Genomic DNA, 26,276 nt, shown 5'->3' on the forward strand with positions numbered 1-26,276 from the left:
TAAAAAAGTGTTTTTAATTTTTAAGGAGAGAGGGGTCACACTCAGAGGCTTGCTATGTGAAAGGGATCACCAGTACAAAAGTTTGAGAACCACTGGCATAGAGAAACCTAAGATGGCTGGCAAAGGCCCCAAGGTATGCCACTTGAGGATTGTTGAAGCACAGTGAAATTCTGGCTATATCATTTTCCTCTTGGGCTGTTCTGCTCTGTTATATGCTGGGGACATATAACCTCGGCCACCTTTGGCACGTGGCAGCCAGCACATCCCTCGGCCCACGCCACTTCCCGCAGCCCCCATTGGCCTGGAGCAGCAAACCGCAGCCAGTGGGAGCCGCGATCGGCCAAACCTGCGGACACAGCAGCAAAACAAACCAGCCTGGCTGCCAGGGGGCTTACCCTGGCGGGACGTGTGCCAAAGGCTGCCGATTCCTGGTATAGACTAACCTTCAGGACTGGGTAGCCATGACAGGCTCCCTAATGCCCTCTCCCCAATTCTCTGTGCCAAGCAGCTCAGACACAGGGGGCATGATAGCCCCATACCTCTGCAATGAGGAATTCCGCTAGAAACAGTAAAATCTTTCAGAACAGTAGAGAATGTTAAGGGTGCTGACTTTACTTAGATTAAAATATTTGGGCACAGCCCTGAGCTGTATTGTGTGTAAGAACATGTTCCATTCCACAAACATGTTGCTTTTATAAGCAAAGTATATTCATTGGCTTGAACTAGCTTTCAGTGGTCCCAAAGAAAAAGGGCTGGTTTCATTAGACCTCCAATACTGTTGTTTAGTTCAATAGTTTAATTATCAGAAAGAACAAAATGCAAGTAAGATGTATATGAGCTTGAATTGAAATGGGCTGGTTTTGGAAAACAAAGCATTGGTTTCAATGAAAATCTACTGGTGTTAGTGAAAATCTTCTGCCTTGAAAGAAAATCTATTAATTTCCATAAAAATATAGTGGCTTGAGTATGCATGGATTGGTTCCACTGGGGATGTTTTGGATTCAATGAAACTGCATTAGTTTCAAAGCATATTTATCCAGGCAGTAAAAATGTATAGGTTAGAAGAATTAAAGCGGCATGATGATGGCTGCCCTGAAGTCTGTGAGCTGAAATAGAACTCCTATTAAAATTGATTCAATTGACTTAACAATGATATGTTCAAAATTCCCAAATAAAACCTACCTTGTTGTGGCCATCTCTGCACCTTAGGAAAATTAACTGCATCAAGATTCTTCAGGAAGCTGTGAATACGTGATGTTACTTACCTCCTCTGCCCGCCCCACCCCGCCCCCCGCGAAAATGTAGTATGGGCAATTTAGGCTCATTTTCAATCAAAAGTGCAAGCAAAATATAATGGTTATTTTTTCTTCCTTAGAGTGAAATTTATCCCTGTACAGAGGACCAGTACAAGGTAATGCACTATTCAAATCCCACTGCTGCCCTTGAGGGCTTAAGAGGGGCTTAAGTAGAGTGCAGGCTTGTGTTGTCTATCTTGAAAGGGGAGAATTTCACAGTTAGGGTTGCCAACTGTCCCAGAATTGGCCTCAATCTCCCAGTGACTATTAAAGGCAATCCGGGAGATTTTAATAGGCCATAGTCCATTCAGCGGTGCAGCTGGACTAAGGCATGCTCCCTACCTGCCCTGGCTCTGCGCAGCTCCCAGAAACGGACAGCATGTTCGCTCCTAAGCACAGGGGCAGCCAGGGGGTCTCTGCGCGCTGCCCCCACCGTGAGCACCAACTCTGTAGCTCCCATTGGCTGAGAACCATGACCAATGGGAGCTGTGAGGGTGCTGCATACAGGCAGGGGCAGCATGCAGAGCTGCCTGGCCACCCCTGAGTGTAGGAGCTGCTGCCATATATGCCACCGTTTCCAGGAGCCACCCAAGGTAAGTGCCGCCTGGCTGGAGCCTGCACCCTTCACCCTCTCCCACACTCCAGCCCCCTGCCGCAGCCCTAAGCCCCCTCCCGCACCCAACTCCCTCCCAGAGCCTGCACCCCAACCCCCTGCCCCAGCCCTGGGCCCCCTCTTGCACCCAAACTCCCTCCCAGAGCCCTCACCCCCTCCAACCCCCCAACCCCCTGCCCCAGGCTCAGCCCGGAGCCCCCTCCCACACTCCAAACCCCTTGTCCCCACCCTCCAGCTCAGAGCCTACACCCCCAACCCCCTGCCCCAGCCCAATGAAAATGAGTGAGGGTGCGGGAGAGTGACCAATGGAGGGAGGAGGGACGGAGTGAGTGGGGATGGGGCCTTGGAGAAGGAGCGGGGCAGGGGTGTGGCCGCAGGGAAGGGGCAGGGAAGGGGGCCAAGGGTGTTTGAATTTGTGCGATTAGACAATTGGCAACCCTATTCATGCTAATTTACTACATCTCTAATATCAGAAAAAATATATACCTGTAATATAATACTATAGAATAATAGGAGGCCTGATCCTGCAAAGCGTGTACAAGGAATGTTGGATCAGGCCTATAGTTTTGTTCTGTTTTAAACTTACATCTGTCTGTGGCATTGAGCTGCTTCCAAACTCTTGCTACACCGGCAATAAAAACATTTTAAAAAAACCAGCTTTCACTATATTTTCCAGTGTAAACAGCAGTGTTTAAAAATGGAGAATTAATTTATAGGTGTCTCAGTTGTGTCTTGTGTCTCACGATAGGGCTGTGGCTAAAGTTATAAGGAGGCTTGGCAAAATTTTATTTTTTTAATAATTTTGATGGATAACATAGATGTTTATTTTTAAGCATTTTTATATATTTAAATTTCCACAGTTGCATTAAATTACAGGGTAGAGGTCCAGAGAATGGGAAGGATCAGACAATAATTATTTAATGACAGTCATTGAATGACATTCAAAAACTTAAAGATTTACAACTGATAAAATTATCAACATCACATCAAAATATGCAAAGTAAATATCCTTAAATCCAACTCTAATAAGTTCTCAAGCAACATTTTTCTTGCATTGCCTAGCTGTAGATATCTATTATCATCAATGGAAATATTTTTTCATCAGTTTCTGTGTGTAGAGTGAAATCGACTTTTACCGGCATTTACCGATAAAAATTGAATCCTTTCAAGCCTAGTTATAAGTATTATGTTGCAAACACAACATATGGAATCGCTCAGGCTTCTGCAGCTGCTTCCATTGTAGAGAAGGATCCTGCGTGATTCTAAAAGCTCAGGTATTTGTTTTGATTTGTCTATAAAAATGTATCAGTAACTTTATTATTTAGTTTGTCCTGCTGACTAACACAGCTACCCACTCATGATAAAGAATGCACATAATACAAAGGCTGCTAAGTGCCTGTACTATTTTTATAAGCAAAAACATCAATAAGTACTTGACTTTGAAGTTTTTACCATCCATTTTCCAGTATGACTCTGAATGATAAAAGAAAACAATCTTCAACTTGCCGGTTTGCGGTGTAGAATAAAGCATGACTTTTTCATAATGGGACCTTTGTTTATCCCCAGATAAACATGCTCATTTCCCCTAACTCACAACATAGGCATGAGACAGGTAATTTTTACATAGTTATAGAATTGGACCTTCCTAATAGTCAGAACTATCCAATATTTTCACGTTAGTCAGTAGTAAATATCCCAGGCCCCAGTCCTACAGCTGGATCCCTGTCAACAGAACCATTATGACAATTACAGGATCATAGCCCAAGCTAGTCTGCATTCAGTACTTACTTCTCATGGGGAAGGGCAAACTGTTCATCTTATCACAGCAAAGAGCATTCGCTTGTTGACATCACCTCTTTTTTACTGGCATGTCATCAGTTAAAAGCTTATGGCTGCTACATATGAAAAATAATATTTGTGATTGTATTTTAATGTAGTAATTAAGCGACATTCAAGGTATCTTTTGCACAGAAAAGGATTAATGCATGAAGAATCAGAGGGCTATCGTTCATGAAAAGAGGAATCGTTTCTTGTCTAATTACACCTTTTTAGAGGCAGTTGAGCCAGATTCTCAGTTGGTGTAAATAAGCATAGCGGAGAGCTATTCAATTTTTACACCATCTGAAGAGCTGGCCCAGATGACTCCAATTTAGAAGCTTTACCATACATCGAATTCCTAAATAAAATGTACCCTTAGCAAACTGGATCAACTGGGTTTTACTTAGATTAACTTTGGAGCGTAGGAGGCAAAATGGTGCAGGGAAAATATACTTCCATTTTTAACAACATTACAGTTATAAGGCTTATTATTAAAAAGATACATTGGTCTGTGGTCTCTGACATACTGCAGTAGTTCTCTACTCTTAGTGCAGAAAATAAATGTGCTTCCTCCAATATTGTGATGTGACAGTTTTGGTAAGTTTTGATGTCATTGTGGGAATCACTGTACGTGTGGGAGAAAGGCTTTCTCTTCAACATAATGGGAATTTTTCTCAAGTAAGGATTGCACACAGTGACTTCTTATTTTTTAAGTTCTTTCTAAAATTATCATCTTTCTATACTACAGCTGGGTGGAAATTTTTGAGCTATCAGAAAAATTTCCAAACCCATATCAGAATAAAAATATACATCTCAAAAATTTTTGTGAACCAAAAATCCAAAACCCTGTTGGGTCAGATCAATTGAGACATTCTGTTTTGATAATTTCTAAATGCTTTGTTTGAATTTTGATCTTTTTCGTTATAATGAGCTTACATGTAAAAATGTAATGTCACTTGGAATTTTTCATTTTCATTTTGAAATTTTTTCCAAAAAAATTTCAAGTTGAATAATACAACTGTGTATATTAACAGAGCCATTTTTAGACCTTATTGCTTTCTCCTAGAGCACAGCTATATTTTAGAATTCTTATTTTTATTATTTACTGTATTATTATTGCCATAGAGGCTAAAATCCCCATTCTGGGATGTGTTTTACAAACCCCTAAGAAGACATAGACCTTACCCTAAAAAATTTACAGTCTAAGTCTCTGATCCTGCAAATGTTTACACATGTAAGTAGTTTCACTGATTCAATTAAATTACTAACATAAGGAACATTTTTCACTCAAATGTGTGTTTGCAGGATTGGGCACTAATTTAAGACATGGCGTAACAAATGGATATTATAAAACCTTGATCCCAAATCTGTAATCTTATCCACTTGAGAGGGTGCTTATTATGCTCATGCAGTATCCCACTGAAATCAGTGGGATACTACATGAGTACAGGGGCCACCCTTGTGGACCTGATTGCAGGACAGTGGTTTCTAGGAAGCAGAAAGGGGGAGAAAGGATGAGGAAAACAAGAGTTAGATCACTGTGTTGTGTCAGCTAGAGAGTGCGTGACTTGATTATTAGTCCCATTTACTTAAAAGAATTAGGTGGGTTGCGACGTTTTGTTTATAAAACTTCCAGTGTCTTCCCATTCCAATGCATATTGCCAATGTTTATTAGATATATAAATCTCTACCTCTGCCTATTTCCAAGTTTTAAAACAATTATTAGAAACATTTTACAATTTCAAAAATGAAACACTGCAAAAGAGTATGATCAGAAAAGACCAGTGTGTGTGCTGGATACCATATTTTCCTCCTGGCCACTCCTTTTCAAATGTCCAATCACCGCCACAGACAGTCAAGCCCTCTTGAACAGAACAAAAGTAGCACATGGTTAGGGTGTCCAGATAGAAAGTGTGAAAAATCGGGACAGGAGGTAGGGGGTAAAAGACACCTGTATAAGAAAAAGCCCCAAATAACGGGACTGTCCCTATAAAATCTGGACATCTGGTCACACGACACATGGTTAACAGCTGTGACGTCACTGGGGCCCTTCCAGTAAAGAAGGTTTCATTCCCTGCTGTTCCTGATGCTGCTGCACTTCTTGACCTGTCTACTAGGACAGGGTGTATAACATATGTACAACTTTACGTGTGATAGCTCATAATGTATCTGGCACTGTATGAAATAATGACTATTTCAAATTCCATAGATCTCTCAATCTTGACCAAAACAATTCTTTAGACAGATTTCACTTTGAAAATCATTACTGCCTTTCCCAACCATTCATAAAGCCTCAGAATCATATTCAGCTTCTAGCACAAGTGGGTGAAATTCCCATTGCACCAGGGGTGAATTTGACCCTGTGTCTGATATTACCTGACCTCTCAAATGAATTGAATTAAATACTTAAGAGCAATAGATAACAATGAGGACTAGGAAACCATAAAGCACAGGAGCTGTGTCTTGTAAATCTGCAACTCTGAGCTACACCCAACTTTGGGCAAGTTTCTGCTCTCAGTTATATCGATGTAAATGTGGATTAATTCCACTGACTTCCATTTAATTGCTCCAGTTTTACATTGGTGTAAACAAGAACAGAATTTGGTCGAGGAGCTCTAGGCAAGAAGAGAAATTGCCCTCCCAGAACATATATTTCAATATCATGCCTTGGGTGATGGCAACATCACTATCTTTATGTTTCTTTCATGCACTATCAAGTTTCCATGAGTGATACATCTTTGTGTTTCCTTGGCTGCTTCTTGGATTAAAAAAAATACTGGGTTGATTTTTTTTCCATTTTACAAGAATATACATTTTCAAGTCTAAATAAACAAAATGTATTCACTCCTTAATTGGCTTTTATCAGGAGACATTCTTCCTTTCAGCTAAGAAAGATGTATTCTTTGATGTCTTCATTAAAAGATCTCACCATTTAAAAAAAGAAATATATATATATATATTAAAGGCATGGTAAGCTTTTGTCTCCAACTTTGATTGTTCCATACTGCCAAGAATGCCATTTTAAATGTGTGTTATTTTTAACAGGGTTTATGTTAAGCAACGACATGGATATTATTCTTTAAATCTAAGTTTAAACAGTATAAGGAGTGGAGCCAATTGAAGTAAATCATAATTGCTAAACAGGATTAAGTTTGCAACAGCTTCTTAAAAGTCTGTAAGAAAGTAGATATAAAAATAGATCCAAAGAGCGGAAACACATTTTGTATGTAGCTTCTATCCAAGACCTTCACTCTCTAAAATTTCAGTATTATGAATCAGCTGTACTGCAGCAATAACCTTAGAGGTCTTACATTTTCACTCAGTGCAAATAATTTATGTTTCACATGGTACTGCTTTCTTTCTGAACTGGCAAATGTTCTTCTAATGATACAAATCATGTGCTACCAATGCTGTGCTATCAAACTGAATTTCCTTCTTACACATTAGTAAATTAGGGCAATCCAGCTCAATTGCTCAGTCTCATACAGTCTTCGGGTCTGATTGCACAGAACTCCATTAGTTTTAATGGAGTTCTGTACATGAGGTGTAATTCACCAGTGGTGGAAAATAGCACTGCAGTCCTGAAGAGGAGCTGCTCAAGGAGGCTGCATGCAGAGTGGATGGTCATGATCCCTGTGTATGTGCTGAGCACTGTGGTAAGGGTTTCTGTGCCAGAAAGCCATGATGGGGAGAACAGGACAGAGGCTTCAGATCTGAGCTGAAATGGCTTCATTGAACCCAGCATCCCCCAAGTTGTCATGGAGAGGCTACAGCTGCTGTCCAACTCCTGCCCAGAGTAGCAGTTGTAGGTGTGGGATTTTGGTGGATTTTTCCTTCCCCCTCTTTGCCCTATACAGGAGTCTGTTGTTCAGATTTCTATGTGGATGGAGTGGATTTCCCCCACAGGGATCCTGCAGCATCTGTCCCTTTATTGAACATTTTGTTAGAAAAGAGTTAAGATTGGAAGTGTGTTTCAATGGAGTCCAGCGAACAATATACACCGCCCCCACAGAAAAATTACACTCTCTTTATAAAACAGACAACTTCAAAATACCCAAATGCTAAAAACGCTTAAAATGAACAGTCAGGCCAGTTCTCCACTACCACGACATCCTTCTTCACCGTCTCTCACCCCAACCCACCTTCCCTCTATTCCTCTCCTGATTCCCTGCCCCCAACCTCAGTCCTCTCCATCTCCCACTCCATGCCCACCCTGGGGTCATTTGCCACCCTGTCCCATGACCCCACATTCCATGCCCTCTTGTCTCCTGCCCCCATGTCAAGAGATGCTCCCTGTGTCAGACTGCTGGAGGCTAACAAGTGAGCCAGCCCTCTGATCACTTAGGCACCAATTAATTTCCCTGGAGAATGCTGACTGAGGAATATGTGGCTATTCAGCTGATCAGTCTGGGGGTTGATGAATCAATGACCCATCAGCTGAGGGCTACAAAAGAAGGCACAGGAAGGAGATAAGGGAGAGAGGATTGGGTTAGCTGAGCCTACTATGCTCTGAGATCCCAAGGGAGGGAGACCTCTATTCCTCTCTGGCCCTGTGGGAAAGGGGAAGGAAGCCCTGTAAATACTTGGCTGCAGAAGACTGTATTGGCGTTGGTGGTGGGAATATAACTAAATAACATGGAGGTACCACTCACTGGAGGGTCTGGGCATCAGAGGATGGGGACAGAGCAAGCCCATTTCTTGCTCCTTGCATAGCCTCCTTCTATGGCCCCAATAATTTGCACTCCCTCCTCTAGACCCCTTTCATGCACCACGCTATCTCTTAGGGTATCATCCAATCATTTGATAGTCCTCTATATAACCCATCTATGCCTTCGCCTGTCCCTTGCACACATAATCTCTGTGTCTCCCATGCATCCTGCACCCCCTCCCATGAATTCCCAAATGTCCTTGTCCTTCGTACCTATTCTATGCACTCCTTTATGAACTCCAGTCCCTTGCCTCCCTTCTGTACTCATCTCTATGCCCTCCATCCCTGTCTACAACCTCTCTGTACCCCATCAATCTGAAAAGTATTACGATTATATTTAAAAAAAAAAAGTCTGAAAAGTCATCTACCGTGAATTAAAGGGAGCAAGTGACATTTCAGGGGGATTGAATTCTTTTAAGAAAAGTGAATCAGACCAAGCTGAAAATCAGGGTTATGATAGGAAGCTAGCTTCTGTCTTAATTGTGGAGCAGCTACTGCCTTGCCATATAACACAACAGATGGAAGAGAAGGAGACAGATATTTCATTATTTCATATTTACTAATTTGGTCTCTGAACCTACAAACATGCACCGGAGTAACTTTACCAATGTGAAGAGTCCTACTGAGTGTGCGTGCACATATACATATACACACATATACACAGACATATATAGACACACACACACACACACAGTGTATCTAAATATATTAGAATTCCATCATCTCTGTGGGTGGGCACTGATGTGGACTGAAGGGCAGAACTTGTGAGATGCTGAGTGCCCTGCATAATGGATCCAACTCCTATTTATGGAAACATTTCCCATTGGTGTCTGCAGGGAATTGGATCAGGCCCTATTGGGTGCCATGAAGCTAAAGTGGCTACACCCCCAACCTTAAGAAAAAGCAGAACTCTATATATTAATGGAAGAAAGAGGAATTTGAAAGTAATGAATATAAATCAGAAGTTAGGCATTGCAAAAAATTGATAAGGGAAGCCAAGGGACACAAGCAGAAATCTATGTCCAGCAGATTTAAGGACAATAAGAAGGAGGGTTTTTTAAATATATTAAGAAAAAAAGAATTCCGACAATGATATTGGTCTATTACTAGATGTAAATGACAGAATTATCAATAATGATGTAGAAAAGGCAGAAGGGTTAAATATATATTTCTGTTCTGTATTTCGGGAGAAAACAGGTGATATAATATCATCATATGGTGATGATAACACTCTTTCCATTCCACTAGAATCTCTGGAGGATGTTAAGCAGAAGCTACTAAAGTTAGACATTTTTAAATCAGCCGGTCAAAATAACTTGCACCCAGGAGTTTTAAAAGAGCTGGCTAACAATCTCACTGGACCATTAATCTTGATATTCAATAATTCTTAGAGCACGGGGGAAGTTCCAGAAGACTGGGAGAAAGCTAATGTTATGCCAATTTTTTAAAAGGGTAAATGGGATGATCTGGATAATTATAGGCCTGTCGGTCTCATATCAATCCAGGGCAAGATAATGTAGCAGTTGATATGGATTCAATTAATAAAGAACTAAAGGAGGGTAATATAATTAATATAAATCAATATGGGTTTATGGAAAATAGATCCTGTCAAACTATCTTGATATCTTTTTTTGATGAGATTACAAGTTTGATTGATAGAGGTAACAGTGTTGATGTAATATAGTTAGATTTCTGTAAGGCATTTGACTTGGTACCATATGGCATTTTGATTAAAAAAATAGAATGATACAAAATTAACCCAGCATGCATTAAACAGATTTTAAAACTGGCTAACTGATAGGTCTCAAAATGTAGCAGTAAATCATCATCTAGCAGGTCTGTTTTTAGTGGGGCCCATAGGGAACAGTTCTTGGCCCTATGATATTTAACAATTTTATCAATAACCTAGAAGAAAACATAAAAATATCACTGATAAAGTTTGCGGATGACACAAAAATTGAGGGAATGGTAAATAATGAAGAGGACAGGTCACTGCTTCAGAGCAATCTAGATTGTGTAGTAAACTGAAGCAAGCACACCATATGCATTTCAATATGACTAAATGTAAATATCTGGAAATAAAGAACATAGGCCATACTTACAGGATGGAGGACTCTATCCTGGGAAGCAGTGACACTGGAAAAGGTTTGAGGACTGTGCAGGATAATCAGCTGAATTTGAGCTCCTAGTGTGACTCTGTGGCCAAAAGAGCAAATGTGATCCTGATATGCTGCAGCGGTTCAGCGGCGGGGTTGCTCCCCTTCTGGGTCCGAGAGAGGCCAGTCCGCCTCACTACACCTCTGGGCATCCCCTGTAGTCAGAGGCTGAGCAACAAACACAGTTAGATAGCCCAGGCCCTCAGGCAGGGCGGGGCAACAAACATCTATGGCTCGGGCCTGTGTTCAGGGTCAAGCAGCAAGGGGTTCGGGCAGCCTAGCTCCAGCGGATGGCTGACACACACTGGCTCTTTGGCCTAGAGAGGGGGATACTGCCATCCCTGGGTTGGGGTGACAGAGGGGGTGCAGGCCCACCTACTCCACTGCGCCCCAGCCTAAGGCCCTAACAGTGGCAGCGGGATTTGCCACTGGGTCAGCGGGGATCCTGACCACAACATGCTGACCTATGCTCAGGCAGTGCTGCAGCCAGACTAGGGTCGGCTGCCCCTGGACCACTTCCTGACTCCCCCTTGGGGTGTACCTGGCTGGCCCTGTAGAGAGTCATCCAGATCGTCCAGATGGAAGGTCTGTGGTAATGCTGGCAGCTGCTCTGCAGTTGGGTCAGTGTACGGCTCCGGCGGCTCTGGCTAGTCCTCAGCTCCTCAGGGGCCGGAAGCAGTCCCCCAGCTCGGGAGCAAGCAGGAGGTGTTTCGCTCCTCTGGCAGCTGCAGCCCAACTGAGCCTTTTATACTTCCTATCCAGCCCACTGACTTCCAGTGGGAGGGTGAGCATGGCCTGGCTGTGCCCACCAAGGCTCAGCGAGGGGTTCCTCCCCCTCCAGGTACGTCAGAGGCCGGTCCGCCTCACTACAGATGAATAAAGAGGGTGATCTTGAGTAGGAGTGGAGAGGTTATTTTACCTCTGTCTTTGGCACGGGGCAAATGCTGCTGGAATAGTGTGTCCAGCTCTGGTAACCAAAATTCAAGGATGTTGATAAATTGGAGAGGGTTCAGAGAAGAGCCACAACAATGTTTAAAGGATTAGAAAACATGACTTATAGTGACAGACTCAAAGACCTCAATCTATTTGTCTTAACAATGAAAAGGTTAAGTGGTGACTTGATTGCAATCTATAATTATCTACATGAGGAACAATAATTTAATAATGGGCTCTTCAATCTAGCAGAGAAAGGTATAGTACAATCCAGTAGCTGAAGCTAGACAAATTCAGACTGGAAATACGGAGTAAATTTTTAATAGTAGGAGTAATTAACCGTTGGAACAAGTTACCATGGGTTGTGGTGGATTCTCCATCACTGGCAATTTTTAAATCAAGATCAAAGGTTATTCTCTAGGAATTATTTTGGTATGTTCTATGGCCTGTGCTATGCAGGATGTCAGACTATGTGATCACAGCGGACCCTTCTGGCATTAGAATCTATGAATCTATAAATCCCTCTTGCCCCCAACCAAGCATGAAACCTATCTCAATCCACAAGAGCTGTAACTCATGACATGCTACTCAGAGTTGGATCTCACACAACAAATGTGCCAAAGAGACCCTTTTTCAGAAGACACTATCTCAGCAGGGACAGCCCAACTAATACGCTTCAAGAAGAAAGGCAATAGAAATGGAAAGAATTGATCAAAGGAGTGGATGTGACCACCACACAAGTAGGAAAGCATGGTTGACCATTTGCAAGCTAAATAATGATCTGAAGAAAGTTGAGCAACACCACAACATCACAGCCGATCAGGTGGCTCACCTGCTTCTGCTCAATGGGAAAGCTCTGAATAAGTAACCTAAGATATTAATGAGATGGCAAACTGATCTGGAAGAAAATAATTTCAGCATGCCATACACCACAGATTAACTCAAGGCTGGAATAAATCACTTGAAGAATGGCAAAGCAGCTGAACTTGACAATATATGCACAGAGCAGATTAAGCATTTTGGTTCTACAACCAAGTTATAGGTATTATGCCTTTTTAACAATTGAGCATCAACCCTTAGAATACCTAAATTATGGTGATGAGCCTGTGTAATAGCTCTACTGAAGCCAGGGAAGGATGCCTCTGACCCAAGCAACTGCAGGCCACTGTCACTTCTATGCAACCTTTAGAAACTTTAGAAACGCCTCCTTCTCAGTCGCCTCTCACCTCATATCAAACAACATCTAATACTGCCAGATTAACAAACTGGATTTAGACCAGGCAAGTCCTATGCTGGCCAAATATTAAATATCATTCAGCATGTAGAAGATGGATTTGAGAAAGTGATGATAACAGTTACTGTGTCCAGAGATCTATCAGTGGCATACGATACAGTCAACCATCAAAACGTGTTGGCCAAAGTCTACGATATGACACACAACTACCATCTAATGCAGCTCACTGTCTCTTCTGGAGAACAGACATTTTATGTAAAACTGTGCAAGAAACAGAGCTGCTGAAGGCAACAACAAAATGGCCTCTCACAGGACAGTGTGTTCGCACCAATCCTCTTCAACATATATACCAATGACCAGCCCATACAGAGCAATATGAGGTGCTTTATATGCACTGATGATCTATGCATCATGTCACAGAAGGACTTTGCCACTGTCATAAATATAAAGGGAAGGGTAAACCCCTTTAAAATCCCTCCTGGCCAGAGGAAAAATCCTCTCACCTGTAAAGGGTTAAGAAGCTAAAGGTAACCTCGCTGGCACCTGACCAAAATGACCAATGAGGAGACAAGATACTTTCAAAAGCTGGGAGGAGGGAGAGAAACAAAGGGTCTGTGTCTGTCGGTATGCTGCTTTTGCCGGGGATAGACCAGGAATGGAGTCTTAGAACTTTTAGTAAGTAATCTAGCTAGGTATGTGTTAGATTATGATTTCTTTAAATGGCTGAGAAAAGAATTGTGCTGAATAGAATGACTATTTCTGTCTGTGTATCTTTTTTGTAACTTAAGGTTTTGCCTAGAGGGATTCTCTGTGTTTTGAATCTAGTTACCCTATAAGGTATCTACCATCCTGATTTTACAGAGGTAATTCCTTTACTTCTATTTACTTCTATTTCTATTAAAAGTCTTCTTGTAAGAAAACTGAATGCTTTTTCATTGTTCTCAGATCCAAGGGTTTGGATCTGTGGTCACCTATGCAAATTGGTGAGGATTTTTACCAAACCTTTCCCAGGAAGTGTGGTGCAAAGGTTGGGAGGATTTTGGGGGGAAAGACGTGTCCAAACTACGCTTCCCAGTAAACCCAGTTAGAGTTTGGTGGTGGCAGTGGATATTCCAAGGACAAAGGATAAAATTAATTTGTACCTTGGGGAGGTTTTAACCTAAGCTGGTAAAAGTAAGCTTAGGAGGTTTTCATGCAGGTCCCCACATCTGTACCCTAGAGTTCAGAGTGGGGGAGGAACCTTGACAGCCACTGTCAAGAATTGTCTAACATGTGCACTGAGCAACCTCTCAATTTATTACAATAAGAATCAGCTTCATGCCAATCCAACCAACATATAGGTGACAGCCTTTCACCTATCCCCTCAAGAAGCCAAGCGGAAACTAATCATCACCTGGATGGAATCCCACTGGCTAATCACCCAAACCCTGTGTACCTGGGGGGTGATATTGGACCGGACACTTTCCTTCAAAGCACATGCAGAGAAGACTAAAGGGAAAGTTAGTGCCCGTAACAACATCTGCCAAAAGCTGGTCACCTCAAGTGGGGAGGCAATCCAGTTACTTTGCAGACCACTATTATTGCCTTGTACTACTACATAGCAGAGTATGCATGTGGGAATGATCCATCCATGCTAAGAAATTAGACCCTGTTCTAAGCGACAGTTGTCATGGAATAACAGGATGTCTAAAGCCAACTCCAAAGGATAGCCTGTACTTACTGGCTGGCATTGCACCACCTGGTATAAGGAGGAAGATAGCAAGCCAAAGAGGACGATCATGGCAGATGGAAGATCCAAGGCATCCATTATATGGTCACATAGGAGTAATCAAATGTGTTAAATTGCGGAAGAGTTTTATGACTAGTGTTGTGCCTTTGGATTTGACAGCTGGCAAGGCATGACTGAGGCTATGGAATGAAAGACTACACAGAGTGGGATGCTCTGAAATAGATTTGGAACCCCAAGAGGACCTTCCTGGAGGGGCCAATACAGACTGGTCAACGTGGCAATGCCTGAACCCCCTGCACATGCAAACTGGCAGATCAAAGACTAATATGATCAAATTGGACTATTCTAATGACATGAATATATGTGAGTGCGGTGAGGTGCAGACCATGGAGCACCTGATCGTTTGCTGACTCTCTGGGGAGACCTGTACGAAGGAGGACCTTGCTACAGCGACGGAAAGAGCCATCGCTTGTACACATCTAGTTTGTGACAAGGACACGAGAAGAAGAAGACACATCTGATTTCACACAGAACTTTGCAACATCTAGGGCCAGCCCTTCATTGACATTATTTGCAAACACATAAACCAAAGCCATTGCAAAGACTTTGGATCCACATATCTCTAAAGAGCTGATATACAAATGGCAGGATTATCATCAGCTCATCCTCCTCAGGATGCAGAAGAAAGTCTTCTAGCAACACAAGGCATTTAATGGCATTCGATTGTATACAAAATTCAGTAATTTGCAAAGGGTCTCCAGTCATGAGTGAGAATTAATGAAGTTCTATTGTAATAAAATCTTACTTCAAAATATAGAGTTTTACCAGAACATATGGGATTATAAAAGTAAATGTGCATCACACATAATCTTATGCCACATTATATGGCACATTTTTTAAAAGGAAACACCCACAGGTCTGAACAACTTTATTTTTATGCAAATTCAATATGCACTGAGATGTGCTTACTTGTCACTTTTTTGTTGTATCACCACAGTGCCTTAGGGAGGGATCATGTCTCACTTTGCCTTGCCATTGTCAGTCTACCTTTACAAATACTCTTACCATTTCCAAGCAAAAGGACTTCTGGCACTGCAAAACAGTTTTCTGTTCACATCCATCTTATGTGACACACAGAAAGAAGCCTCTGTAAGAGCTGTGTAACCCAATCCTTCTTGGGAATTCAATATGCTGCACAACTTACACCCAACCCTTCATGATTTTTATAATCATAGCCATCATCTTTTTATTATGTCTTGGACTTGAAGAGTCCTGAAAGCAGATGTAACTCATGATGACCTGACTTCAATGGGAGAATGAACCAGGTGGCTAATTGTCTCTAAAACAAATACACTGATAATTAGCAGGAGAGCACAATGCAACAGAAGCCTAACCACCAACCTTTATTTAAGTTAAGCAAATGGGTGAGCAAATGATGCAGCTGCATCGTACTTTGACAAGTTAATAAGGGAGCCATACTTCATCTAGTCAGCTACACTAGCCAAAGCATGCCCTCAGGACCAGATATCAATTACTCTAAAATTGTGAACATAGACAAAATGTGGAAAATGATCAGCTCTCACATGGAAAAGCTCTTCTTTGAAAACTCTTCCGTACAGCAGGTTAAATGCCTTTGCCTTTCACCCTGGAAACTGGGTTCAAATCCCCCTTAGGTCAGAAATGAAAATGAGTGTGATGGTCTCATCTTGCTTACCATTTGTCTATATTATAAAACCAAGCACAGTTGGCAGTCTCTACTGAGGAATAGTCTTGGAATGAACAGCAGAGGGGTTGTCTGTCAGGACTGAATTGCACTGGCAAAGGAGCATGGAGAAGCTTACTCATTGCCTGTTCACAGTATGCCTGGCTTTAGCAAACATCACCAGTACCTCATCTTTAAAAGCACCAAGTACCAGGTTTATCCCATAAAAAATGTGAGGGAAGAAAACAAAAGCTTAAAGGTATTAGAGACTCAGTGAATATGCTCACCACTGACTTCTTTATCAACAGTGTCAAAACAACAGTCATAGCAGAGTACAATGTAAAGTACCTAGTGCAAAACACCAGAAGACTGCTGATGGAGAGGTGGAAAGACAAACATTTCCAGGTAATTCCTAATGGTCTTTTTTTTTTATTTGTGAGACTGATCATAGAATTCAATGCCTTCAAGTGCTGAGTATAATGTTCCTGCCTCTGTCATCTTACTTCAGCGTTAACCATTTTTTATGGGTAATACAAATGCCAGGGAGATTGTTTGATGATCTGGAAATATACTGCAGAGCTGGAGATGAAGCCTCTTTATGGGGAAACTAGGTATCTATCACGTATGTATTTCCTTAGACTTTTATACAAAAATACAAAGGGGGCACTTATCCAACATGCTAATTCCAGTTCAGAGTGAAAGATAGTTTAGTCACAACTCCTGTTGGAGCAATTCTCACACACACCAACATTTAGTAGTGGATGAGAACTGGAAACTATCCAGAGGGCCCTATTCACTGCTGTGTCACTGCTCTTTTACCCTCGTATAACGCCACTAGTGCAAACAGCAGGACACCTCACAGAAGTGTGCAAGGAGGTTAATGCCCAACTCATACTCCACACAAGCTTGCACAGTAGTGTAAAGTTGGCTGTGGTTAATCAGGCCCAGAAAGTGAGATTGTCCAGTCTATTTTCACTGTCCAAGGCGAGCAAAGCATAAAATGGAAACAGACCGGGTAAATGGTGAGAAGTAATTTTTTTCCAGTGACATGTTTCAGACTTCCCGCTTTAATAGTCTAAGGAACTGTTATTAACACGATCAAAGGGAAAAGTCATAAATGTGATAAATAGGACAATATTGCACTGAGCTTGTATGGCAAAGTGGATTGGTTCCCTTCCATTTCCAGTTAATCACAGCTACTGAACTTCATTTTGATCTGGAGTTTACAAAATTCTTGTTGTATTTCAGCTTCTGGTACAGAGGTCTCAGAAAAGAAAAAGAATAAAAGGAAAGTGTTCAGGGACCGTCAGAACAATAGCTCCTTCAAAATCCCAACAAGTCTGCTGAGGCTTTAGGTTTGCAGAGTTTACTTTGGCAAATAGAGAAAACATTGGGAAAAAAACACTGTTGTCTAGTCTTGCTGCCTCTTAAAACAATTAACTATTCACTAAGTCCCATGTACTTTCTTCTTAATTCATAAATAATTAGCTATAATTTAATAGTCTAAGTAAAGAATGGGTTAAATACTGCTCCTTTCTATTTTTATAAGCTGTTAAATAGGGAATACAATAGCAGGTAGGATTTTTTTTTCTTTCTCCATATCATCTGTCATTTAATTGTCACATTAAAAGACAGAAATCTAGACCCCTGCCAAGTTCAAAATAAGCTTGGTATTTGTTATCCCTCACTGAAATTTATGCAAAAATTAATTAATAAATAGTAGGCAAGAAGCAGTTTGCTAGCTTTGAATGGAAATGTACTTCTCTGAGAGGAAGACAGATCTCCAGTCTACCCCACTTACTATTTAACTGTGGTAAAAGTTAGACTCATCAAAATGCCCACAGAGCTCAAATCTTCCTACACTCTGCCCAGAAAACCATGGTTTACTATTGTCTGGCTCCTGCCTAGCATTTGTTGTTTGACTCAATTAATTTGCTGAATAGCTGGCAAAGTGCCATCATTTGAGCCACTTGTGACTTTAGTTCAGGCATATTTTGAGCTTCCTTGCTATTTGTTAGACATCCCCTTGTCTTTTCTAGATCTCTGGGAAAACTTTCTTTCTGTTGAAAGCGTGAAAAGAAGTAAATTGTGGGAACTAGGATTCCACAGTTCTTTTATTATTGAGGGATTTAATGAGGATACTTCATGAATAAGGTGTGTAATATTCAAAATGTATCTCTTCAAATGGCCATCATGGTTCTTTTCTTGAACCCAGTGGTCTAGTTCCAGCAGGCACTAACAAACATCAATCCAGTTCTGAAAAGCTTTTCCCCTGGGAATAAAAGTGGGTAGCATCTGTCATACAGCACACTTTTCTGTCTGGAGCTACAGTCTCATCAGAATTAGTTCTGTTACCATCCCCAATTATACTGCAATTGACGATAGAAAATGAAAGCCTGATGTTCAAAGTTAACAAATACATTTATTAGCTTTGGTGGAATGATTGTTCCTCTGAAAATAATCATTATAAAGATGGCAACACATCAGAAGTTTTTTCTTTTAAAAAATAATAGCATTTCCTGCAAAATAACATATATATTTATGTGGAGGGAACATCTCTAGAAACGATGAAAATCCTAACATTTCTTTTTTAATCTTTGTGTCAATAATAAGCTATGTACCAAAACACATTGATACCTTTTAAACACAAGGCTGTGAACTTCCCCCTTTCATTCAGAATTGAAACAAATGCTCCTTTATAATTTGTATCTTCCTCTTTTTCCTCAGGATCATTTCCTTATTTCATAAAAGAAGTTGGTTATGGGGAGAAGAAATAGTGCACTCTCACATTAAGCAGAAATCTTTATTTTCTTTCTTCTCAAAATTGTATTAGACACTTCATGGAAATATTAATGCCTTCATACAATCACCTGTGCATTTTGCCTGGATTTTATTTTTACTCAATGGTGAACTGTAATGCTTCTTGTACATAAATACCATTAATACCGTTATGTTCCTACTGTAAGTAGCCATGGTAATAAATTTCAGCTTCATTTCCTCTGTCCCAATGACTTAAAACAAAACAAACTCATGAGGGAAGGGGAGGAAGTTCTGAGTGTGGCTACACATGAGTACTAGGGAAACCACTTCCCCAAAATAGACATGTGGGTATGAGGCCTGTCTTTCCTTCTGTCAGGCTTTAAAAGTGAGTTATACACAGTGAAACAAATTCTGCCCTCGGTTACATCAGTATCTAGTGTTAGGAAATATACATGCACTGTACTGATTCCAAATATACTGCACCACTCTCCTGATATTATTTTTACAAGTTTGGAATTGAAGGAATTAGTTACATGTTGAATCTTCTGGACTTTCAGTACAAAACAAATCTGCAGAGGGTTAATTAACCTGTAGAACTCATTGTGACAAGATATCACTTTTGTCAAGACTTTAGCAGAATTCAAAAAGAGATTACACATTTAAATGAATAACAAGAATATTCAGATTTCAGAGTAGCAGCCGTGTTAGTCTGTATTTGTAAAAAGAAAAGGAGTACTTGTGGCACTTTAGAGACTAACCAATTTTTGAAGTGATAAACACCCATTTTTTCATGGTCTGTGTGTATAAAACATCCTCACTGCATTCTCCACTTTATGCATCCGATGAAGTGAGCTGTAGCTCACGAAAGCTTATGCTCAAATAAATTGATTAGTCTCTAAGGTGTCACAAGTACTCCTTTTCTTTTTAAGAATATTCAGAGTTATAATAGCAAGGATGAAAAACAACAGACTTTTGGATTCTGGTATAAGCTAACCTCTAATAATGGAGCTTAGAAAGAAACTTTCCCTGGGAGCAGGTAATTCCATATATATCTACTACAGAGTTTCTTGCATCTTCCTCTGAAGCACTAGCTATTGTTGGACATAGGACAGTGGACTATATGGACCGTTGATCTGATCCAATATGAAAATTCACGTTTCTGTACGAATTTAACAGAATCTCAGCTGATATTTCTGCCTCCAACTCTACCCCAAATAAGTTTAAAGGTGTTCAGCTTTGTTTTATAGGGCTGTAGTTAGAGGCCCTGTTTTACTGTTTGTGTGTGTATGGGAGTGTGGCTGTCTGTCTGTCTCTTCTTCTTCGGCTTAATAAACATACAAAATAAGAGTGATTTTAGAGACATGTTGTACCAAGCCATAGAGAGGATCAACAGAAGACACTGCAATCTGAAAGATGTGGCACATTCGAACAACGGATGGGGATTGGAATTCTCCATGTAAACCCCAGAAAGGAGCCTAGCAGAGATTACCAAACTTCTGAAAACAAGAAGCCCTTACCCATTAGTGAAAAGGTAGTTCTCATTATTTCTGTGTCTATTCTGGCAATATGTCCTCATAGTCAACTTAATGAGAAAACATTGGTGATGGAAATAAACTATAATAATACAAATATAAGAGAAAGTGAGGAGGGATGGAGGTAAAGATGGTTTTAAAAAAAGAAATGTCTCTTAGAAGTCCTGCTAAAATGGTGCGTGACAAGAGGCCAGATAGATAAACTAACAATGTCAGCTACTAGTCATGTGGAATCATTCATGTTCTACAACCGCATGTTGCCTGCCTCTAACTTTGTTTTTATTATCTACCTCTACTACACCTTTTTGAACAATTATAAAAGTCTTGTAAGATAAAACACTGAAGAGTAGATTCCACCTCACCCTGGTTGCTTGTGCCAGGGAAGGGGAAAGGGCATAAAGAACTTCTCCTACGTACAGGAGCCAAGCATAGTCTCACTGCTGGCAGCCCTGGCCTCCCGAATCCTTTCTCACCCTATGCACTGGCCAGCAAAATTCCTCCTGGGACCCCTGTTACTGTCAAGCCCCTTCTTCCTCTTTCCCTCTCTCTTCTCTTTCCTCAGTGCAGGCTGTGGCTTTAAAGCCACAGTCTGGGACTATATACAGTAGAGCCTCCTTGGTACAGTTACAAGCCAGATAAAGGCATCATACTTGTCAAAGGCTTGTTCAAACTTCATTGGAGGTGGATGACATTTGTGGTGGGAGGGAGGCAGATAGTGGGGAAAGGATGTTGCTTGGAAAAGGGTGTTCACCTCCCAGAGCAGGATGCTGTTTCAAACTGGTGAAGTTTATGAAGATTTCTTCCTGAGTCCAGCAAGCACACGCAGCTGGCAGAAGCCCCACTACTGGACACTACTGTCGGAGCTCCCACCACAACTGCTGTGATTACACCTTGCTGTGTCCTGGCTCTGACCTCTTCGGCAGAGTTCCAAGTCTTAAAGAGACCGGGCTCTGGAAAATACAACTGGCATTCCACCAAAAAAAGGCTACATTTATACTAACATCCACATTATAACTACTGAACTGAGTTCCACAAAGAGAGGGGTCTTACTTATTACTGTAATTAGTGCTGTTTGCTATCTAGGATGGATCTTCTTTATTCAGTCACTTTCCATTATCTGTTCCTCTAGCTCTTAGACAGTGTCTGTGTCTGAGCATGTAAATTGGCTGGAAATAATCAGAGTAGACCCCCACCTCCCTTGCCTAATTTAACTGGCCATCTCCCCCTCTCTTAAAATCCAAACCCTTTCTTATTTTTAATTTCCTTACATGCTAAAGAGATTCCTGTTAAAGGAATAATTCACTTAACTGGATTCAAAAAGAAATCCCATGTCAGGAGTCCTTTAAGCATTGCAATACCCAATCCCCATTTAACCCAAGCTCTATGGTGAAGTGATAATTAGGTGTTAAAAGCTAACCGCAGAAGTCTCTCCAGACAGCCATTAAATATCCAAACAAGAGTTAAAGTAATAAAATATGACTTTCTCAGAAGCATTCAGACCCTAATAAATTTTAAAACAGTTTAAAAACATTTGGAATTACTGGCTTGTCTTTATAACCTCCCTCCGCTGTGACACAGCCCAGTATGCTATAAAGGCATCACCCACTTAGATAACTCAATATTCCTGACATATACATAATTCTTTTAAGCCAGTTAGATCTACTTTGGCCCCTTCTCTCCAGTGGATATAACACACTGAAAAAAGCTCTCACTGATATCCACAGATAAAACAACATGACTCCTTCATAGCAGTGGATTTTGAAATGTGTTTTTCTTATTAGGTGTGTGTAAATGCTATGTTATAGAGACAAAAATTCATTTTAGTTGTTTTCTGAGTTGACTGTAACTCCTTCATACACTGCCTTTCTATGCTGAATTCACAGAAATCTGAGACTTGCCATTACAAGATCTTTATCATATACAATTCAAAGGTGCTTTTCAATGGTCTAGATTTCTGTACCTTTCATTCTCTTCCTTTCTGATGTCATTTTTACACTGATTCTATTTTTCTGCAAGGATTCCAAGTTTTAATTCATAAAGAAGACCACCTGAGACATTTAAGAAGTTAAATCACTTGCATCATGTCTCAGGTGATATGCCAATAATTTTGAAAGGTATTTCCTTTATCATGATGCTAAGAAGTATCTGATAAATCATGATAATCACTATCACTAGAGTAGAGTACTTACCTGATAAATCATTTGACCAGCATACCAGCTGATATTGTAATAAGTCTCTGATTAACTGGGTCATTGCAAAACAACATTTGAGTGTATTCCACTATTCTGACAAACACATCTTTTAGATACATACATACAGTGATGAATTTGGCCCACCCTTTTTTTGGTTGTTGTTGTTGTGTTTCCCAGACATTATCTAGTTTTGTTTCAGGTAGATTCTTTACTTCAGGAAAGATGACAATACACTGCAATTCCTTATCAGATAATGTTTTATTGAGCTACAGACCAATAGCTAAGAAAACTAGGAACATAAGGTTCAACATTTTCAACTACTGAAACATTTTTGCACTTCATGCCCCTTTTTATTCCTTTATCTATTGTTTTAGGACCAGTATTCTCCTTTCTTTCTAAAGACTCTAACAATTTCACCCAAAAGTCTCCAAATTATATTTTCTCTCAAAAGTTTGAAAATGAATCCCCACAGAAGTCTTTTCACAAGCCGCCTCAATCAACTGACACAAAAGCATCTTTGACTTTCAGTTGTCACCTTAGGCATCTGGACAACTGCAATGAGGTCTCCACTGTTTTGTCTAGCCCAGTTTGGATCAATGCAGGCTCATAATGGTTGTAAACTTGCCCTAAAAAGGTGTACAAAGGAAACATACATTTAGCATACAATTCAATATTGTCATATTCCCAATGCAATTAGCATCAAGATAAATAATAACTACCTCGTGAGACACTTTAAAAACATACTATACACATTTATGTAGAAATTACCATCATAATATTATCACTAACACAAATATGCACATACAAAAACATCTAAAAGTAAACATAACATTTGCACATAGTAAATACCCATATGTCTCAGTAAACACCATTTAAAACTTTAATACAGCAAATGATTTCTTTAATTGATGCTGAAAGATTAAGTAGGTGCCATTTTAGGACTAAATCCCAGCCTGTGTTGTGTGGCTGCACTAATGAGGGAAGAGAACAAAGAGGATTACTTACCCTTCTGCCCTGCGTGCCCAATACTTTGTTGAATCCAAGGTGAAAGGTGTGGCTAATGTTCATGCCAAAACTACACAGACCAAGAGGGTGTGGCCTGCTGTTTTGATGCTGCAGCAAAGCCCCCTGTCCCCTGCACATATGCTGCATTCAGCAGCTGATCGGAATATACACAGCTCTTTTCTGGAGCTATGGGAACATGTTCCCTACCATACATTTGCTCACTGCCTCATTGAACCATCCTGTCCTGTGCTGGAAGGATGACAAAGGGCCCCTCATGAGATGATTGACATTCCATTTCTCTCTAGTCTTGGCTCCTGACAGTGAGGGCTGGATTTTGCCCTTCATTTCCTTAATCACTGTCTGCTAGGGCCCTGTACTGTTCTCTTCTCACTGGCCTCAGATAGTCACATCTGTTCCTTTGATTTCCTGTTTCTCAGACTATGCTCACAGTCACTTTTTGAGGCTATATTAGCAGACAGTAAATCAATAATAATGAAAACTTAGGTTAGTTTTCTGGAATGTGGTTTCTGCAATTTGATTTTGCTTCCTGATACTCTTCTCTCCTTCTTGCTCCTGGGTTGTTTATTATGTATAATAGTTTTCTTACACTTGTCTGCAGTAAACATACAGCTAGTTCATCAGGACCACATTCTGTCCTGAGTTACCCTTTTTCAACCTCACTGACTTCAGCAAGGTGCTATGGGTAAGACTAAGAGCAGCCCCAGCCCCACAATGATTTTACAAAAGATAGGCTGTGCTGGCATTCCCTGGAGAGCAATAACTCTGTCAGTCTGATGGACTCTGTCCCTCTAGCATGGACATTTGAAAATACAAACAAACTAATTTTCCTCCCAATTGTTTCCTTTGGCACTGGACCAGATTAACTTCCCTTTAGCTCCTTACCAAGCAAAGGGTATTTCCAAGCTTAGTGGATGTTTCAGGAGTGTAGTTGAGACCAGGCATTTACAACTTGGTTTTCAGATCCTCGGCTGAGTTTCCATTGCTGGCCAGTATGCAGAATAAAAATATAATTTAACGAGTCAACTGCACTACTGTGGTATGAAACACCAAGATGTCATTTCTGTGGAGTCACTTTTCTGATCATTTTTGTACAGTGAAATGTAAACAGACCAGGACATATGTTTTTACCCACGCTCTCTGTCTGTGGCAAATAAATTACTCAGTTATATTAATGTTAACGTTAGGGTAAATTAAGTCAAGAGTGCTGCATAGCCCAATACAGCTTTTACGTATTCTAAACTACTGCCCGAGATTTTCTTCAAATCCCTGAGGGCAAAATAGAAATTGGGCAGCAAAGTTTATAGCTGCGACCCTGCACTCATAAACAGCTGCAGTGAACCCTAATTTTTCTTGAAAACAAGATCCACACTGCTGTGACATTTTGGTTATGAATGTTAGTGTGTGGATCTGAATCCCAAATGTTCTGAATTTTGAGAATTTCATGCTGAAGCCAAATCCCTGAATTATGCTGTCTGTCATGACCAGGACATGGGCAGACAAACCTAGTGGTCACAACAGGAATCAGGCCAAGTCAGGTACCAGGGAGTCAGAGTTTGAGACAGGTCAGTGGCAGATCAGGAGGCAGGCTGGGTCGGTTACCGGGAGATCGGGGTCAGGCACCACATTATAGGGCAATCAAATAGCGCAGTCAAGGACAGACCAAGGTCGGAAGCTGGAGACTAGGGTCTATCACAAGCAGGGTCTGGAGCAGAGACAGGCAGGCAGTCTATGTTGTTGCGCAGACAGCTCCCCTTAAGTACTGGTACAGGCCCAGTAGTGGGCTGTGGGGGGCTGCCACTTAGGTCCTGCTGGGTGGTACTTCCTGCTAAAAAATGCTGGATAGATGTTCAGGCTCCAGCCTGAGCCCGAACATCTACACAACAATTTTTAGCCCTGCTACCAGAGCTCCGCAAGCCCATGTCAACTGACCCAGGCATGCCATGGCTGTGTTGCAGGGCTTTTATCCCCATTTATATGTACCCACAAGGTCCTCCTGTGGTGATGCAGGGGTGTCAGCAGCTTACAACTCCAAGGTTTCACCCTGCAGTGTCTTACACTGGGCGGGAGTAGTAGTCTCATAAGAGTCTGTTTGACCCTTTCAAAAATACTTTCTGGGGCCGGAAATGGCCCATGTTGTCCTTTAATGCGAGCATAGACCCGGTTATAAAGGAAGGAGATGTATATCAGTGAAGGAATGGTTAACAGTCCACAATAACACAGGCAGACAGGATGGGTAGCCACACCACTGCAACTAACAAAATTATTAACACTAAGGGTATGTCTTTACTACCCACCAGATCGGGAGGCAGTGATCGATCCTGCGGGGATCGATTTATCGCGTCTAGTCTAGACACGATAAATCAACCCCGAGTGCTCTCCCAGCGACTCCTGTACTCCAGCACTGCAAGAGGCACAGGCAGAGTCGACGGGGGAGCAGCAGCAGTCGACTCACCGCGGTAAAGACACCACAGCAAGTCGATCTAAGTACCTCGACTTCAGCTACATTCATCACATAGCTGAAGTTGCATAACTTAGATCGATACCCCTCCCTCCCCCCCCGCCCAGTGTAGACCAGGGC

General features: G+C 41.2%; 2 long non-coding RNA genes across 2 annotated transcripts in view; both read right to left on the reverse strand.

The window, feature by feature from the left end:
• Positions 1-26,276, reverse strand: part of LOC142071171 (uncharacterized) — a 151,563-nt gene that overhangs the window by 98,523 nt on the left and 26,764 nt on the right. The gene's annotated exons all lie outside the window — the stretch shown is intronic.
• LOC142071168 (uncharacterized) lies at positions 22,912-24,303 on the reverse strand. The gene is made up of 2 exons (XR_012667200.1): positions 23,678-24,303; positions 22,912-23,298 (listed from the first exon to the last, which is right to left on the reverse strand). It is a non-coding gene; the product is annotated as an uncharacterized LOC142071168 (long non-coding RNA).

Source organism: Caretta caretta, chromosome 2 (genome assembly GCF_965140235.1).
Source record: "Caretta caretta isolate rCarCar2 chromosome 2, rCarCar1.hap1, whole genome shotgun sequence".
Taxonomy (NCBI): Eukaryota; Metazoa; Chordata; order Testudines; family Cheloniidae; genus Caretta; species Caretta caretta.